Here is an 18,719-nt window from a genome sequence, read left to right on the forward strand (position 1 = left end):
CCACCTGTCCCCGCCCCCCAGAAGTCAAGGGGCGGGACAGGAAGTATAAAGGCCCGGCCCCAGCGCTCAGTTGCAGCCCGGCCGCTGGAGAGGACAGACGCTGGTGCCCGAGCTCCTGCTGAACCAAGCCTGCCCCGAGCCCGGTACCCTGAGGAGGACTGGCCGAGCCTGCCCCGAGCCCGGTACCCTGAGGAGGACTGGCCGAGCCTGCCCCAAGCCCGGTACCCAGAGGAGGAGTCGAGCCCACCCGTGCACCCGTCTCCTGAGGAGCCCATGCTGGTGGACCCCCCTGCTGAAGCCACAACGACACAGGTACCACTGGAGGGGGAGATTGGAAGTGGCCCGGGGATAGCCGACCCCAGTCTGGCTGCCGCCGACCCTGAGCCTATGTCAGTGTGTTGCGGCCAGGATCCCCACTGACTGCAGCAGATCCACGCCGCTGCTAGGACCCTGGGCTGGGACACAGTGGAGTGGGTGGGCCTGTGTCCCCCCTGCCACCCCACTCACGGGTGGCAGTCTCCCCCTCACACCAGCACCCAGACCCAAAAGTCTGGAGTTACCTGCTGTTTGCTCAGCTCCTGACTGAGGACCTGAGCCCTGTACTTGTTGCTGCCCCGCCCTGAGCTAAGGGCTTGGGGCTTACAAACTTGAACTGCTGCTCAGCCCTGCCTGAGGGTCTGAGCCCTGTACTTGTTGCTGCCCCGCCCTAAGCTAGGGCTTGGGTTTACAAACTTGAACTGCTGCTCAGCCCTGCCTGAGGGTCTGAGCCCTGTACTTGTTGCTGCCCCGCCCTAAGCTAGGGCTTGGGCTTACAAACTTGAACTGCTGCTCAGCCCTGCCTGAGGGTCTGAGCCCCGGACTACTGCCTGTTGCCCTGCCCTGATCTAGGGCTGGGGATTAAAGTACTGTTTGTTTGCTCAGCCCCTGTCTGAGGTTCTGAGCCCAGGACTACTGCCTGTTGCCCCGCCCTGATCTAGGGCGTGGACTTTGTGACTACACTACTACTCAGCCTCCTGTAGTGAGGCGGCCTGGTTCCCAGGTGCCCCGAAGTCGAAGAGCGACCCCTCGCCTGACAAGGGGACCCTCACCCGGACCCTTACACACTCCATCTCTCAACCAAGGCCCCACATGTCTGACACAGACCCAAATGAGAGACATGAAAACAAATTGTGCTGGAAACCAAAGATACTGTGAGATTATTCCTTTAGTGTAAATAACTATAACATCTTCAGAATTAATTATTTGTGATCAAAATAATTTTCAAGAGTGAATATGAAAGGACATCATATTTATATGGAATGAAGGTAAATTTGAGTCTCAAATGAGTGATGCCTCAAAGTGAGGGACATTTGAAAGATATGGGTTTGTTGAAATTATTTCAGAATACTTCTTTCTGTGCCATCAAAGATCCAATGGGTTTCATGTGTTGTAATGAATCCTCTCATGGTAATAGTCACAGAATAGTGCCTATTTTAGTGAACTGGGAAATGCTGGGCAGATACAGAAGGCAAAAAATAACTTAACTTAAAAAAAAAGTTAGCTAGAACTTATTTCTATTCTAGACGACCCTCGTGCTCCGGTTAGTGTTTGGGAGTCTGTCACAGGACACTCTCTCAGCTACCCAGTTGGTCACTCTGTCTGGCCTGTTTGGATTGTCTCTTACTCACAATACACCCACAGTCAGTTTCTTTTCCCCATGTGTATCTTTAATCTTTAGATTCCCAGCTTTGCAGAACATAGTACAGGAATGTGTCAGGAGGAGCCTTCCATCCACCTTTCTCTATCACACCCAGCTCATTCACTAAACTCCCCCTTTCTTCATGTTTCTGCCTTTTATATATCTTTAGTCCAATCATTCACCCCAAGTGTCAACATAACAGGTTAATTGCCTCACAGTAAAATGTAATCTTCTCTGTTATGCAATTACCAAAGTGACCAGGGTGCTACAGCTAGTCCTCTGTCACGGTGTCCAAATAAAGATTTAGGTATCTAATGTTGGGCATTAAAGTCTGAAAACTTTGATCTGAATTATTTAAAATAGCGTATATTTTGCAGAAGCTAATGGGACCACCAAAGAAATGACGTGCCACCACTGATTGTTTAGCCTAACCCCTGGCCACTTCCAAAACTGCTACTGAGAGTGTCAAAACTGCAGTGACTTCTTCAAACCTTCCTGATTGTAGCCCCAATACATCAAAATACTTAAGTAAGGCCTGGTCTAGACTGGGGCGGGGGGAAGGGTTTGATCTAAGTTACGCAACTTCAGCTACGTGAATAACGTTGCTGGAGGCAACGTCCTTGGATCTACTTACCGCAGTGTCTTCACTGTGGTAAATCAACAGCTGATGCTCCCCCATCGACTCCGCCTGAGCCTCTTGCCCTGGTGGAGTACAGGAGTCAACGGGAGAGAGCTCGGCAGTCGATTTATCATGTCTAGACTGGATGCCCTCTGGATCAATTGCTGCCCATCGATCCAGCCAGTAATGTAGACAAGCCGTAAGAGAGTTGTCCCAGGAAATCAGTGGGATTATTCACATGCTTAAATGTTTTAATGTATCCGTATGAGTTATCCTTATCCAATCAAGGAATGGAAAATATACCATGTAACCAATCACAACAGACCAGCACAGATTCAATAATATGCTTCCATTTTAAGGAATAGTCATTTCATGTTTTATCTTTTTAATGTTTCTTTTCTTATTTTTCCTGCTGTTCCCTTCCTTATGTCTCTGCTAAATGCTGGAGGACACTTGTTTTATATGTACTATATTTGTAGGGAAAGGATGCCTGACAGTGAAACAAAATGGCATATTATCATAATGAAAATCAGTTGCATATTTGCTAAAGGCTTATAAACAACAGGTTTGTTAGTGAACGATTGTTTGTGACTCCTGGCCCCCCAGTGAAGGAGAGACCCACTGTAAGATCAGTATACAAGACACTCAGCATAATGGAATGAATACTTTAAAATTGCCAACCATCTGTCTGTTGAAAAGAGTGCATGGGAAAAAGCAATTTCTCTGTAAACTCAAGTACCAAAGGATCCTTCTAAGCAGAGAGTCTCTTCTCTACAGTTTACAATGAGTATATAACTGAAGAGAGCTCCATACAAAAGCATCTTTCACAACCGCTATTCAAAACTGAAATAGTGGCTGTGCAGGAGAAGGTGATTAGGCCCTGTTAGAGCATTATGGTTATGATGGATGACCAGTAAACCTAATCTAATGTTTCTTTTCTGGATAGGGAAAATGATACAGAATTGTAAGGTTTACTATATCCAAAGAATGGGAGCAAATTCTCATATTAAGCCAAGCCATACCTATAACCATGGCAATAGCTAGTGCATTGTTCTAGAAACTAGACCAGCAGAGAGAGGGGTATTCGGATCATTTGAATTGTTAGTGTTGTCTTTATTAATGTTGTTGTCCACATAGGCATTTCACAGATGAAAAACACATATTTGATTGTTTGCTGATAGGAGTGTTGGAGTGATTTCTGGGTGAATTTCTGCCTCCACAAAGGATGTAGAATGGCTGCCCATGCCACAGCATGAGAATTTGGAAAAAGCTGTCAGAGAGGGAGGCCCTCACCACAGCCTAGAGACCACAGTAGATAGATGATATCAAGGGTTTATGCGGTAAGCTCAAAAGAAGATGGCAGGAAAGTTGCCTGGAGTCTGAATTTCATAACTGAGCCTACAGCTGAACTATGATAGAGGCCATGGCCGCCACAAACTACCATGCAACTGGATTTTTGTAAGTAGTGCACAGTACTAGCAGAGTACTAGCAGTTCCTTCACATGATTTATGTGATAAGCTTGCTATGCTCTTTCCATAAAAGACAGAGAAGCTCAAGGCTGGTATCTCCTTTCCAGAGGAAGAGCCTATGAGCAATCTGTACTTCACTTGTGCCAGAAAGGTTTCATCAAGCCAAGAAAAAAATAAGTAACTTTCACAAGGCCACATGGCCAGTCAGTGGCAGAGTTGGGATTTGACTCTAGAATCTGATAATCTGGAGACTGTAAATAAACAGGGAGTTATGCTAGATGGAGACATTAGTTTAATAAATCTATTCTAATTTATTCAGAGCATTTTTAGGTAAGACCACCTCATGTTCTGGCTATAGAACATTACAAACTCATATAATTTGCCTTCATACAGCTTGAATTAGTGCATTATGTGGCATTATTGCATACCTGCTTCTCTTCAAAGTTGTCTAGTGCCCCATCCTTTTTTTTTAATGAAAGTCTCTAGCCATTATGGCTGCAAAAAAAAATCCTTGGAGAATGTGAACGGACTATAGAAGATACAGTGATGTTTGTGTGTGTCTGCAGAGAGCCTGAAACAGTAGCTCAGAAGTGTGAACTGCTGCATTCATTAAAATCAGGTGTTAATTTGGATGTCCAGTGATGATACTTTAAATGCCAACGTTGCTAACTATTTCATTTTGGAAAGAAGAATGAGGATCATATTATGAAGATTTGCATAATCTACTGTGAATGACAATTCATATTGGCACCATTAGCTGGTGGTGTTTGGGAGAATACAGTCACTTTTTTCCCCAGTCAAGAAGGTACCAATCCCAAATATCCTACTGGAGCCCAGAAGGGCATCTGAGCCCAACTGAGAGGGAGCCGAGCCAAGCCCAAATTGATAGTGGAGCATTCAAGCCACACCAAGTGAAAGCCAAACCCGAGGACCATATTTGAGCTCATGGTCGTGTTTGAACCACAATGGGGGCAATCCAAATTCAGGGAGCATACTCATTGTATTTTGTGCAGCTTTTCAATCTAATAGGATTGGTGTCTTATTTTTTGCAATTTTAAGTGAGTAGGCATGTTTTGTAGATGGAGATTGAAAGAGCACCACCACCAGTCTCTCTCCATTTTGACTCCTGCTACTGTGCCCATAGGCAAGGTACCCATAACAGCATACCATTCACATGCATGCGTCTCTTGGGCAATGATCTCTCTGTTTTGGCTGTATAATCTGATGATTTTCTACAATATAAGAAACACTCTGGTATCATTCCACAAGAGCATGTGAAAGCTTCTGAGGGAGTTCTGGTCACTGAGGAACTGCAGAATGTGAACATCCATTTTTGGATGCAGAATATTCCCCCTTCTGTTGGCTGTGTCTATTCTCAGGTACTGGCTGAATTTGGCCCATTGAGTGCATTTGGATAGATTTTGTTGTTTTTGTTCAAGTAGATAGTTTGCATTAACAATAGTTTAAATCTCAGCTGAATATTTCTGTTTTGATGGAACATGAGTCTATTTTTCATTAGGTGATCTTCTATTGGGCAAAGCTGGATTCCGCTATTATAAGTTACCACTGTGGATGGATTGAAATGGCAGTAAAGTATTGATGTGCAACAATGAGAAATGAGAGAGCGGGGGGAGAGACAACCAGGGGCGGCTCCAGGCCCCAGCACGCCTAGTGCATGCTTGGGGTGGCATGCTGCGGGGGGCGCTCTGCCGCTGGTCCCGCGACTCCGGTGGACCTCCAGCTTCGGTGGAGCCGCGGGACCAGCGGACCCTCCGCAGGTACGCCTGCAGGAGGTCCACAGGAGCCGCGGGACCGGCGACCGGCAGAGCGCCTCCCGCGGCATGCCGCCGTGCTTGGGGCAGCGAAATGTGTAGAGCCGCCCCTGAAGACAACTCCTTGAAATTCATCTGTTCCATAACTTCAGTATGAAAATGGAGTTGTGGGGACATCTAGCGCAACAGGGCAAGCCTAATCAGGGTCAAGGCTTAATGAGAGATAACGAAGCAGGTCATGTCTGAGTGGACTCTCAAATAATTAATTTACTTATCAGTTCTGTCTCATTAAATCTTTTTCCTTGTCTTTCTCCTGTGATGATTTCCTTACATCTGTTTTATTGTTTTCATCCGTCACTCATTATTGTCTCTGTTCAAGCAAAGCAGGAAGCAGCTCTTTTCTTTCAGCAATCAGCTAAATCACAGGGGTACTAACATGACAATCAAGTTTTCTGAGCTCCTGCTCACTTTTAAGCAAGATGAAGGAACACTAATTTTAAGCAAGTGAAAATGGCTTAAGTTAATCAGAAAAATGTAGAAAAATGAATGAGTGGCCTATGGGATCTGTCCTTTGTTCAGATGACTTCATCCTGGCATGTTGCATTCTTGGAGGTGTGCTGCAATATGAAGGGTTAAGCTTTAGTAGGAAATTTAAATTTGCCACGCATCCTCCAGAACAAAGTACAGTGCCACTCTCTGATTATGTGACAGGGACCAGCTGCAGAGACTGAGATGGGAAATGTAGCCAGTATAGATTACACCAGCTGTGTTTATTTTCATAATTTATTACCCACTTTTTATCCTAAAAGCTACGTTTAGTCACCATTAAAAGCTTCCATGGTACCAAAGTTGGCACATGTGTCCATTGGATATTTAACCTCCGATTCTAGTTCTATGAATAGAAAAGATGTCTGGCATTCAGTGACTAATCTAATTTACAACAAAAGAATGTATGAATAAGATTTAATCTAGTCAGACTGTATTCTGTGTCTCAGTCTCAGCAGCTACAGGAACAGAGTAGCTAGTGGAACAGAGTAGCTACAACACCATTGGAAGAGGCATAGCATAAAAAACAAATCTATCTTTCTCTCCTTTCTCTGTGGTCTTCCAGTTTGGAGAATTAATTCTCTAATGTTAAAAAGGTACCCAGCAAAATGTCTTTTGAAAAATTAAACTGATAATTGATGTTCCCTGTCAAGAGAGAGTAACTTTCTGAAGACCAAGCAAGTGGTAATGCTCAAATCAGTGCAGTTCATAGAATCATAGAAATATAGGACTGGAAAGGTCATTTATTCCAATCCCCTGCACTGAAAAAGGGCTAAGTATTATCTAGATCATGCCTGTTTTTCTTACCTGTTCTTAAAAAACCTACAGTGATGGAGATTCCACAATCTCCCTAGGTAATTTGTTCCAGTGCTTAACTACCCTTACATTAGGAAAAGCTTCCTAACTCTATGACCTAAATCTCCCTTGCTACAATTTAAGCCCATTACTTTTTGTCTTGTCCTCAGTGGTTAAGGAGAACAATTTATCACCCTTTTTTTTATAATAACCTTTTACGTACCTTGAAGACTGTTTTCATATCTCCTCTCAGGTGTCTTTTCTGTAGACTAAACAAAATCAATTTTTTCAATCTTAGGTTATGTTTTCCAGAGCTTTGATCATTTTTGTTGCTCTCCTCTGAACTTTCTCCAATTTGTCCACATCTTACCTGAAGTGTGGTGCCCAGAACTGGACACAGGATTCCATCTGAGGCCTTATCGGGGATGAGTAGAGTAGAAGAATTACTTCTTGTATTTTGCTTACAACACTCCTGCTAATACATCCCAGAATGATGTATGCTTTTTGCAACAATATTACATTGTTGACTCATAATTAGTTTGACTCACAATAGCCCCCGCAACTTTTTCTGTCGTACTGCTTCCTAGGCAGTTATTTCCCATTTTGTATTTGTGCAATTGATTATTCCATTCTGAGTGGAGTATTTTGCATTTGTCCTTATTGAATTTCATCCAATTTATTTTAGACCATTCTCAAGTTTGCCAAGATCATTTTGAATTCTAATCCTCTCCTCCAAAGTGCTTGCAACCAGTCCCAACTAGTGCTAAGGGAGTGAAATTGTGATAATTGTTTCCATTATGTGTAGCATGCACATGTAGGAGACCAGTAGATCCCTATTTTTTTTAAAAAAGTGAAAGAAGATACTGCAAAATACAATGGATTATAGTAATAGTCCCACTTAGTGTTCCCAGTACGAACAAAAGTTAAGTAGTTGAGATGAGTCCAGGAAGAACTAGTGGCTGATTCAGACAATGATGGACTTAAGAAAAGTAGGGAATTGGTGGCAAGAAAAGGAAGAGAGAAAGAAAGGAATAGATAAAGACAGAGGGAGGAAAAAAGAAAGATACAAAAGGAGGGAAGAAAGGATTAGAAGAGAGTTAACTGCTCTGGATAATATAGTGGAAACAGAGTTTGAGGAGAGAATAGACAAGAGAACAGAAGAAGAATATAACAGTTGAAGGGAAGAAGGAGCTGAGAATACATATTTGAGATAGAACATGTAAGGGGGCATATACCCCATCCTTTCTCGGAAAAGGTTAATGTGGGCATCAGAGGGCAGTTAACCCATCTGGCTGCACATGGAGGGTTGGCCAGGTCTGATTAAAGATGAAGCCCAGGTGGGGAAGGAGCTGGATGGTGACTATAAACAAAGGAGGTAAAGAGTAGAAAAAGGCTTTAAGAAGAGAGGGGAAAGAACACTGAAGTCCCTTTCTTGGTGTTAGAGACATGAGATCAGAAGGGTGGAAGAGGAAGCACAGAGGGATAGTTGACCCAGAGGATTCTCTCCTGAGTAGAAAAAAATGTGGCAAGAGGCCAGGAGAGAGACAAGTCAACATGACAGAGAAGGCTCCAGAGGTGAGCTCTGACAAATGGGGGAGTTATGTTATAGGGGCCCTAGACTGGAACCTGGTATAGTGGGAAGTCCTGAGATTTTCTACCAGCCATTGGGGAAGGTGGCGAGAGGCCTCTGAGAGGGGACTAAGGACAAATGAAAAGCCTGAGAAAAAGATGTGAGAGATCATGGAGCCCAGAGTAAAATAGAGGCCAAAGACATTTTGTAAGGATTTTGGACTTTGTTACACTGGAAGGAGTGGAACTAAAATGTGAGCTGGCTTGAGGGCCAAATCACACAAAGAGGCAGATCACCCCAAGACCAGAGCAGCTATCGGCAGGGGGTTCTAAAGAAGAATGGTTTACTACACCACATCCAGCCATGAGAGGGTGTGTGCCACTAGTGAGTTGACCCTCTATAGAGTAGTTAAGAGAGATACAATGGAACTGCTGTTGGATTTTGGGTTGGAAACATGGGAAAGAGGGAAGCAAGGAAGATGAGGTACCAGAGAACTGGAGGAGGGAAATGGCAAAGAAATAATTGAGACCCACCCAAAAGGAAATGTGAAATGGGTAACAAAATAAGGCCAAGGGAGAAGCCACAATCATTGCAAATAAAGGAAAGTGTCTTGCTTTACAGAAGGAAATGAAAAATACTATAGCAAAATGAATGATAGGAAGGTAACGGAAGAAGATGGATGTACAGTCAGAAAAAAAGGCAACAAGAAATTTAGTGTTGGGTGTGAATCTCAGCCCTAGATGTGATCACCCCAAAATTTGGATAAATTTGGATTGCGGATCCAACATTTTTCAAGCTGGATCATCTCTAAAATAAATATAGGAGATTGGGAGGTGAAATCCCTAATGAGGGACCCTTAACTTTTATGTAAGTGATCTGTGTTTTATTTATTGCTGGAGGGCTGTTCTGCAGGTCTGCACATTTGGGGAAATGGATCTGCAAAATATTGTGAGCATTTGAGTCTTATTGCTTCCACTGTTACTGTTGGACATGTAACCCAATAAGACATGGATTTTAAAAAAATACAGAAGGATTGGGTAATTTCTTGCTCCTGAGGTATTATCTACACTGCAGAGTAAGTCGGTGTAAATTACGCAACTTAAGTTACATAATGTATGTAGCTTAAGTCAATGTAGTTTACATTGACTTACTGCTATGTCGTCGGAAGGCACTCTCCCGTTGACACATCTTCCACCTCTCGTTGAGGCGGAGTACTGAAATTGATGGGAGAGTACTCTGCCATCAACTTATTGCGTCTTCACCAGACCCACTAAATTGACACCTCTGCATTGATTGCAGCAGTTCTGATTTAGCCTTCAATGAAGACGATTCCTGAGTTTCAACTTCCCTTGGAACAGAAGAGAAGGTTCCAGAACTGTTTAGGGAAAACTGAGAGGTCTTAAAGAGACTGGCAGGAGAAGGATAGCCTTTAGCATTTGTACCTTTTAGATAAGGACTTCTTCAAAATTAGGATTATTATCCAGTACAGAATGTATGTCCATCAGCCCAGTGTTGGTGTGTGTGGCCTGTTTGGAATTTACTTCCAAAGTAGGCTGTAATTAAAAACAACAAATATACATGAATGTAATTTTAATTCTTATGTGCGAAACTGCATGGTGACAAATTCTGTCTGCTCTTTACAGGGGTGAACACAATGGGAGGGAAGGCACACAGAATTATCCTGCTTTTGTTCAGTCTGCATAACAGCCGACAAGACTTACAGCCTCTGCACTGCTCCCTGCTTTCCCAGGAATACATGGCACCACAGAGAAGTTAGTATGAGACCAGTACACAGGGGATAGTAGGCTACATCTTATAAATAGTGTTGCCTCAGGAACACTTCTCCTCTGCACTGGAGAACCTTGAATGGCATTCACTGAGGCTGAATGCTTTATAGAGTTGTCCCTGAGAGATGGCTCCATACCATCCCTTACTATGTGCTGTCTCTAATATAGTATTTAATTAGATGTAGTGCATGTTCAACCACATATGTAAGCAGACATTTCTGGAGAAAGTAGGCTGTGAAGGAGAGGTTCATTTCTCTTGCTAAAATCTTTTCAAAATACATAGAGTTTAAGGCCAAAAGGGATCATTAGTTCATTTAGTCTGATCTCCTTTGTATCACAGGCCATTACATTCACCCAGTTATCCTTTACTTAGCCCAGTGTGTTTAGTGTTTGACTAAAGCATATTTTTCAGTCAGGCATCCAGCCTTGAGATGGAGAATTCACCACTTCCCTTGGTAGTTTGTTCCAGTGGTTAATCACCCTTGATGATTAAAAACTTGTGCATAATTTCTAATTTGAATTTGTCTGACTTCTCCTTCCAGCTACTGATTCTTTATCCCTTTCTCTTCTAGGTTTAAGACCCCTTTAGTACCTAGTGTTTTCTCTCCATTAAGGTATTAATACACTGTACTGAGAGGTGGCTTCATTAGTATTTTTGATGTAGTACCAGATTGACTCTTTAAGTCTCATCACCCTGGAAGTTTGTGTGCACTTGCTTGTCTACTATGACCTTCACGTCTTTTTTTGGAATATCTGCTTTCCAGGATACAGTCCCCCATTCTGAAGGTATGGCTTGCATTCCTTGTTCTTAGATGCATAACTTTGCATTTGGCTGTAATAAATATATTCTGTTTGAATGGGACTGGTTTACCAAGTGATCCTGATTGCTCTGTATCACTGCCTTGCCCTCATAATTTAACACTCCATCAATCTTTGTGTCATCTGCAAATGCTATCAGCAGTGATTTTTATAGTGACTTGCACATCAGTGATGAAAGTGTTGAATAACATCAGACCTAGTACTGATCCCTGCCTAACCCCACAAGAAACACCCTGATTTAATGATGATTCCCCATAGACAATGCCTTTTTGAGATCTGTCAGTTAGCAAGCTTTTAATCCATCTAATGTGTGCTCTATTGATATTATATAGTACAGATGTCCCCCGAGTTACGCAAACCCAATTTACGCAAATCCGCACTTACAGAAAAAGTTCTGTAAGCCAGAAATAGGAGGGTTTTTTGTGAGTGTTTGTTTTGCATAATGGTTGGGTATACATTTCCGACTTATGCAAAATTTGAGTTACGCAAGGCGTTCCAGAACAGAACGCTTGCATATACTCCTTTTTTAATCAGAACATCATGTGGTACTTAATCAAGTGTCTTTACAGAAGATTAAATATATTATATCCAGATCAACCAAATTTGTTATCTCATCAAAGATTGAAATGAGGCTTGTTTAACAAGCCTTATTTTCCATTCACCATATTAAATGGCATTAATTATATATATTTCCTTTCATTCTTTATAAATTGAATCACCTATCAGCTTTTCTATTACTTTACGTGGGAGTGGTGTCAGGTTACTGGCTGATAGTTATTTAGGTCATCCCACTTGCCCTTTTGAAAACTGGCACAATATTAGCATTCTTACTTTTCTGTAATTTCCCTGGTATTCCAAGTTTTATTAAAAATTAACATCAGCAGGCCAGAAATCTCCTCAACCAGCTCTTTTTCACTTTTAGGTGCAAGTTAACGAGGTGTATGGATTTAAAAAATGTTTATCCTTCAGAGTTGTTGTTTAACATCTTCCTTGCTTACTAATGGACCAAAAAGTATTTCATCTTCCTAACGTGATACAAATCCTGCTTCTTTCCAAATACAGAACAGAAATGTGTATTGAATATGCCTGTCTTTTCTGCATAATTATTAAAAAAAAAGTACTATATCATCCAGTAATGGGTCTATTCCATTGTTTGGATTTCTTTTTTCCTAATATACTTTAAAAATTAATTAATGACAATAGGATTTAGGGAAAAAAACCTGTGTGTTCAAAATAAAACAAATTGCCATCTTCTGGGAGTAAATTCTGACCTTTTTTCACTATATAGTGTATGTGGAAAGCAGGATTGATTATTTATTTTTCAGGTCTACATCTTGTTAGAACTTAATGCTTTTATTTTGCATGATACTAAATCTGCTCAAGTCTCTCTTATTATTTCTAGTCATTAGGTCCTAATCTCTGGAATGCCCAGAATCCTCAAATACCTGAAGGCCTGGAAGCATTAGGCAGTCTTAAATCTTTATCAGATGATAGTTGTTAAGGACACTTGTTCCATCAGTCATAGGCTCAGAACAAAAGGCCTATTTTATCATTTGTTTTGTTAATTCTTTTGATATATTCATATATCCATCAAGAAAACACAAACCGTCCTCTTTGATTCTCCAGGTGCTTTTGACAACTGTTAAAAATACAAACGACAAATATATCAGCAAATCAAACAATATCTTCACCCCTAGCCAAAAGAAAGAGAAAATAACTAAATTAAAACCACCCATGTTTCTCTCCAACACCAACCCATCACTTTCCCTAAAATACAGACATACAGAGCCAGGTTCCATGTGTAGTGTGGCTGCTTTGCACAATGCTGTCAGCAGTAAAATGACCCTAAAACAAGAATAGACTTTCACAGGGAGATCATACCAGTGTAGTGTCCTATGATATATATCTAGCAGAGCAGTTCCTACCTCCTCCTTCCTCATGTGCTGTCAACTGTCCATCATGCAAATATCTGTCCAAGACAGCACTAAGGTCCACCTGCTTATCAGCTTCTTTGATGCAATCTATCCATCTCTTCCTTGTTTTTTCCCCACCCTCTCTTTTCATGCTATCTTCACCAGATCCCCCTCATACATCCTTTACATGTGTCCAAACCAGTGTCCCATGTGCTTCCTGGATTTTGTCCATCACATCAGATTTTGACTAGCAGCTCCTTTGCCAATCTCAGCGCTCTTGCTTGCTGAAGTACTGTGTGTGGCAGGGGTTCCCTGATCCCTTGTGATCCCTGGCTGCCATATCACCTCATTGGCTCCATTGGCACCAGTGTAAATTAGATCAACCATAGGCTGCTCTGACTTATGTTGGAGAAGCAATCTGATGCACAGCTGGTTCAGGATCGGGACAAAGAGGATTTTCCATATCCCCTGCCTCAGCCACAATCAAGCATTAAATCTATGCATATTGGAGGGGGGGATATGATGCCGTAGAGTGAAACAAATGTCATTTGTTTGAGCCCACTTATGCCACACAGGAGCCAGGAAGCTGTGTTCTGCATTAGTTGGAACTGCTGGGCGGACTTCAAGGGCTGCTCTGAGTAAAAAGTGTGACATGTTGTGGATGACAGTGGCAAAGTCCACATTTGAAAGGGTTGTCTGCAACCTTTTACTCTTTAGTGGCTGGTAATTATGGGCCTTCTGTGTTGGGTTGTATGCTATTTGTGGATAGATGAAATAACTGTTGTATTATATTTCTATATGGAATGCTACGGACTGGGAATTAATCAAATTAAACTTACAACAGAGCAAACAGTGGTGTAATGGGAATGCTCAAGGCTATGGAACAATCATGGGAGCTAGAGCAGCAGTGTGGAATTTGTAAAATGGCAACAATAGGTTTCTGGTACAGAAGGTGGCCTAGGCTGAGCATCTGGTGCCTGTCAGAAGAATGATACATGGCAAATTAGCTTCCATATGAACTCTGGTGGTGTGGGGCCACACCCTTCTTTTGCACTGGCTAGTGGTCTGAAGCCAGAGTCAGAGATAGCACTTTTCACCACTTAACAGTGGAGCCACTCCTACTCTCCTCAGTGCCTCAGGGTGCCGCCTGCTCTGCAGGATGCCTTTGGGAAATGCTATTCATACAGCAGCTTTGCCGTGCTTGACTATGGCTCCTAAAGCCTAGATGAAGCCATCTGTGGTAAAAGGCTTCAGGAATCTGTTAAACTGGAGTTTTGGAAAGGGCTTCCCATAACAGGAAAAGGGGTGGGAAGGAGTTATTTTGGAGGTGGCTGGGTGGCTGAGTTCCTGTTTGAAATGAGTATTTTAATACTGCTGGGGTTTTGCTGTGTTAATAATTGTGTTAGGGCACCTAGAGTATTATATAGATGTCTTTTTCTATTAAGTTTAAATAAGTTAAATAAAGTTACCGTCATGCCGTCTAGAGTGGCTCACAAGCCAGAATACCAACCTCAGGGCAGATTATTAAGAAGCAGGGCACAAATCCCAAATGGGATATGAGTTCTATACATAGATTTCACCAACCAAGTAACAAATGTAAACGTCTCAGACATTATACAGGCTTGACATGGAGTCACAGACAGTCCTCTTGGGCATTCCAGTCTATCTTGCCATCCTGGCAAACTGTACTTAGTGATAGATGGTCACTTACACTAAAGATCACAAAATATTCAGGTTACTCCCAGTCCCAAAGGACCAGTCACTTACCCCAAATCAAACTGCACCTTACATCTCACACCCAAGACAGCACTTGTAGCCAATCCTGTAACAAACCACCTAAAGGTTTATTAACTAGCAAAAAGAATTTACAGTTATTTACAAGGTTAAAGCAGTCAAACATACACACAAATGAGATATAATCTTAAATTCAAAAGGTAGTAGAAGCTGCTATAATAAGCAAGATTTGATGTCCTTTTGGGCTAACCCAAGCCAGGCAGTTTGGGAAATCTTTGCCCCTCAGATTCCAAACAGCATAAAATACCCTGATTCCTTCTGGTAAGGGATTTTTATCCTCACCTCCCGAGAATCCAAGCTAATGGAACAAGCACTTCTGCATGTAACCTCTTAATTAGGGTTGCCAACTTTCTAATCACACAAAACCGAACACCCTTACCCTGCCCCAAGACACTGCCCCAGCTCTGCCCCTGCTCAGTCCATCCCCCCTCGCTCAATCGCTCACTCTTCCCTACCCTCACTCACTTTCACTTGGCTGGGACGGGGGTTGGGGTGTGGGATGGGGTGAGGACTCTGGTTGGGGTTGCGAGCTCTGGTGTGGGGCTGCGAATGAGGAGTTTGGGGTACAGGAGGGGGTTCAGGGCTGCAGCAGGGGTTTAGGGTATGAGAGGGGGTGTGGGATCTGGCTGGGGGTGTGGGCTCTAGGGTGAGGCTGGGGATGAGGGGTTTGAGATGCAGGAGGGGACTTGGGATTGGGGCAGAGGGGTGCAGGCTGCGGGATGGGGTTTGTCTGGGGCAGGGGCTGGGATGTTGGAGGGGGTGCAGGCTCTGGGAGGGAGTTAGAGTGTGGGAGGGGGTTCCCATCTGGGGCAGAGGGTTGGGGTTGTGGGTAGGAGTTCGGGGGGGCAGGCTCCAGCCAGGCAGCACTGACCTCAGGCGGCTCCTGGAAGTGGCTAACATATCCCTCTGGCTCCTAGGCGGAGGGGCCAGGGGGCTCTGCACACTGACCGCGCCCACAGGTGCCGGCTCTGCAGCTCCCATTCGCCGTGGTGCCCACTAATGGGAGCTGTGGAGCCAGTGCCCAGTGCAGGGGCAGCGCGTGCAGCCCCTGTGGCTGCCCTGTGCCTAGGAGTCAGATATGTCAGCCATGTCCAGGAGCCACACAGAGCCAGGGCAGGCTGGGAACCTGCCTTAGCCCCGCTGCGCACCTGACTGGACTTTTAGCAGCCCAGTCAGTGGTGCTGACCAGAGCCATCAAGGTTCCTTTTTGACTGGGCATTCTGATAAAAAAACTGGATGCCTGGCAATCCTACTCTCCATGTGTGGATGTGGGGGAGCAATTGACAAAGTCGTTGTTCAATTGGATTCAATAGTATTGAATTGCCTGATGGACAGGACCTTCTGTAGGAATCCAGAACTGTGCATTAGGTAAAGTTTTTTGCCCATTTGGCGAGTTACATAGTTTCAGAACAAGCATTTTACCATTATAGAGCAAATATGCAGTATTACCTTAGAGCATAGGATAAAGATATCATAAGTAGGATTAATGCATGCAGCATCCTAAAAGAATTCCATAAAGTCTATTTTAACTACCCGCAGATGAGCCAGACTGGTTTTCAGCTCTGCATTTGTCAGTGCAACCTCGGACCTTGGCAGGAGCTGGCACCTGATCTGCCAGCATCCCAGTTACAAATCAGTAGTTTTAGCAAAGAGGAAATGCTATAGAATGTTTCCAACCAATGGCTAAAACAGGTACAAAGAGGTCTGAGAACTAAAGTTACAGTCACTTGTATTCTGGCTAGTATATCTGAAATCTGAAAGCTATTGGAAACAAAATTCATCTATATGAGCTGCCTATCCTATTTGTGGATCTTTCCCAGTATCTGACTTCCTGGTTATGGGGAGGAAGATAAGAGGGAAAGCAAAATTGAAAAGCCAGATAATTTTCATTTCATTAGTTACTTTCTCTAATAAACAATATCCAGATGGATGACATCATGAGGCCTATCAGCCTTAAGAGATGCACTTTCTGTCTACATTAGGTACATATATTGTCTCCATTACTGCAGTATCTGAGCACCTGATGGTCCTTAATGGATTTATCGTTACAACCCCTGTGAGGTAGGGAAGTGTTCTCATCCTCATTTTAAAGATAGGAAATGAGGCACAGAGAGACCAAGTAACTTGTCCAAGATCACCTAGGAAGTCTCTGGTGGAGAGGGGAACTGAATCCAGGTCACAAGTCCCAGCTAGTGCCCTAACCACTGGTTTTCCATATTCGCAGGTGTTTCTGATGTGTTGATAATATTCTTGTAAGCATCACTTTTGGAGAAGTACTTGTGGGGTGGAGAATACTATATTATTCATTGAAATTCAATATCAATGTTTATTTTTTATTTTTTTAAAAGACAAATGGATGCACAAGGCTTTCTAATGAACAGGATTCCTACAAAAGTTGGAGCTTATTAACAAATTAATATAATAAAGGTGACATGTAAATGGAAGCGATACAAGCTAATGTACTATATAGTCAGGCCCTGAGTCATGAAAGCACTTGAGTAGCACATACATAAAATTAAGTTCCATTGATTTAAATAGGATTTGATTTAGTTATGTTCTGATAGGCATGCTTTGCCTGAACTGGGTCATAATAAGTAATTAGCCATGAATCAACACAACAAAGAACTAAATGTGAAATATTCTACCAGTGTTGGATCAAAGCACTGACTTTTCCCAACATCATAATAAAGAATGTAAAAAATAAATTGTAAATGAAGTCTCCTGTGAGTAAACACTAAAACACAAAATCATCGCACTTACCTCAGACTTCAAGGATAAATGACAAGTATGCTGTCTTTAGATTTCATTACCTTAAATAAAAATACTGCAGAATATTTTATGCACTGCTTATTAATAATTCACAAACATTTCCATGCATTTATATACAGTGGTTGTTTTTATGCAAGTGACTCTTGGAATATATGTGTATTTACTGTGTGTTATTATAGTCTATATTTTGTTATAAGTTGGATTTTATTTTGTATAATCATTTTCTAAATTTAACATTATTTTCGCTCAAAAATACCATTAGAAAATGCCAAATTATATTTTTACTGAAAGTTTATAGAAATATATAAACACTACAGCACTTCTCTGTTATTAATCAAAACAGTCTAAATTCATCCCCGGTGTAACTTCACAATTTACATATGCTGATTTCATAGAATTACATCAAAAACAAAATTGGCCCAAAGTTTTTTGTTTTTTTCCCCCTCCTTCCATATCTCATGAATGAGTGCCTTAGGGGAAGGTGTAAAGCCATTTGGCTCATAAAATCTCATCTTTCATTAGCACTTCATTTCCATCCAGGATTTGCTCTACTTGTTATTTAAATAACTTACATGATATTGGACTCAACAAAATGCTTTCATGCTGAATCAAACTGTAGGTTTAGTTTAGTATACATACTTTATTTTGATTTGGAAGCAGGGAATGCTAAAAGAGTGGAGGTCATTCCTCCTTATCCCAACTGCTACCAAATCTCTGTGGCTTTCCAATACTATTTGTGGCCACATACTCTATGGAGCTTTTTATTTCTAATGCAGTCTGCTCTCTCATCTCCCTTTCCCTACTAACTTTCATGGGATATGTCATGAGTCTACCCTCACTTGAAACTGGGCGGTTTCAAAGTGAGGACCCGCATGCCACCATGTCCTAGGTCTCACCCCCACTTGGAACTGTTGGGCTCCAATGTGGGGACCTGACTTGGTTTCCCTCTAAACTAAAATCCTAGTTTAGATCTAGTAAGCTGCCACCATGTCATGGGATCTCACCCCCACTTTGAGCTTGTGGGTTCAAAGATGGGGACCCGCATGTATTCTGCCACCACCCTAACCCTTAGGGTGGGGTTCCTTCTCGCTGCCACCACTCAATCAAGAAATGTGGATTGAGACACAGTCCTTCCCCAAAATCCTAGGGGATTCCAAGAGCCCCAAATCCATGGAGTTCTTACACCC

At 42.5% G+C, this 18,719-nt stretch overlaps 1 long non-coding RNA gene across 1 annotated transcript in view; it reads right to left on the minus strand.

The window, feature by feature from the left end:
* Positions 1-7,117: 7,117 nt before the first annotated feature.
* Positions 7,118-18,719, minus strand: part of LOC123363536 — a 57,329-nt gene continuing 45,727 nt past the window's right edge. The window contains exon 3 of the long non-coding RNA XR_006576816.1: positions 7,118-7,149. This is a non-coding gene — a long non-coding RNA (uncharacterized LOC123363536). The remainder of the gene's footprint in view (positions 7,150-18,719) is intronic.

This window comes from Mauremys mutica, chromosome 1 (genome assembly GCF_020497125.1).
Source record: "Mauremys mutica isolate MM-2020 ecotype Southern chromosome 1, ASM2049712v1, whole genome shotgun sequence".
Taxonomy (NCBI): domain Eukaryota; kingdom Metazoa; phylum Chordata; order Testudines; family Geoemydidae; genus Mauremys; species Mauremys mutica.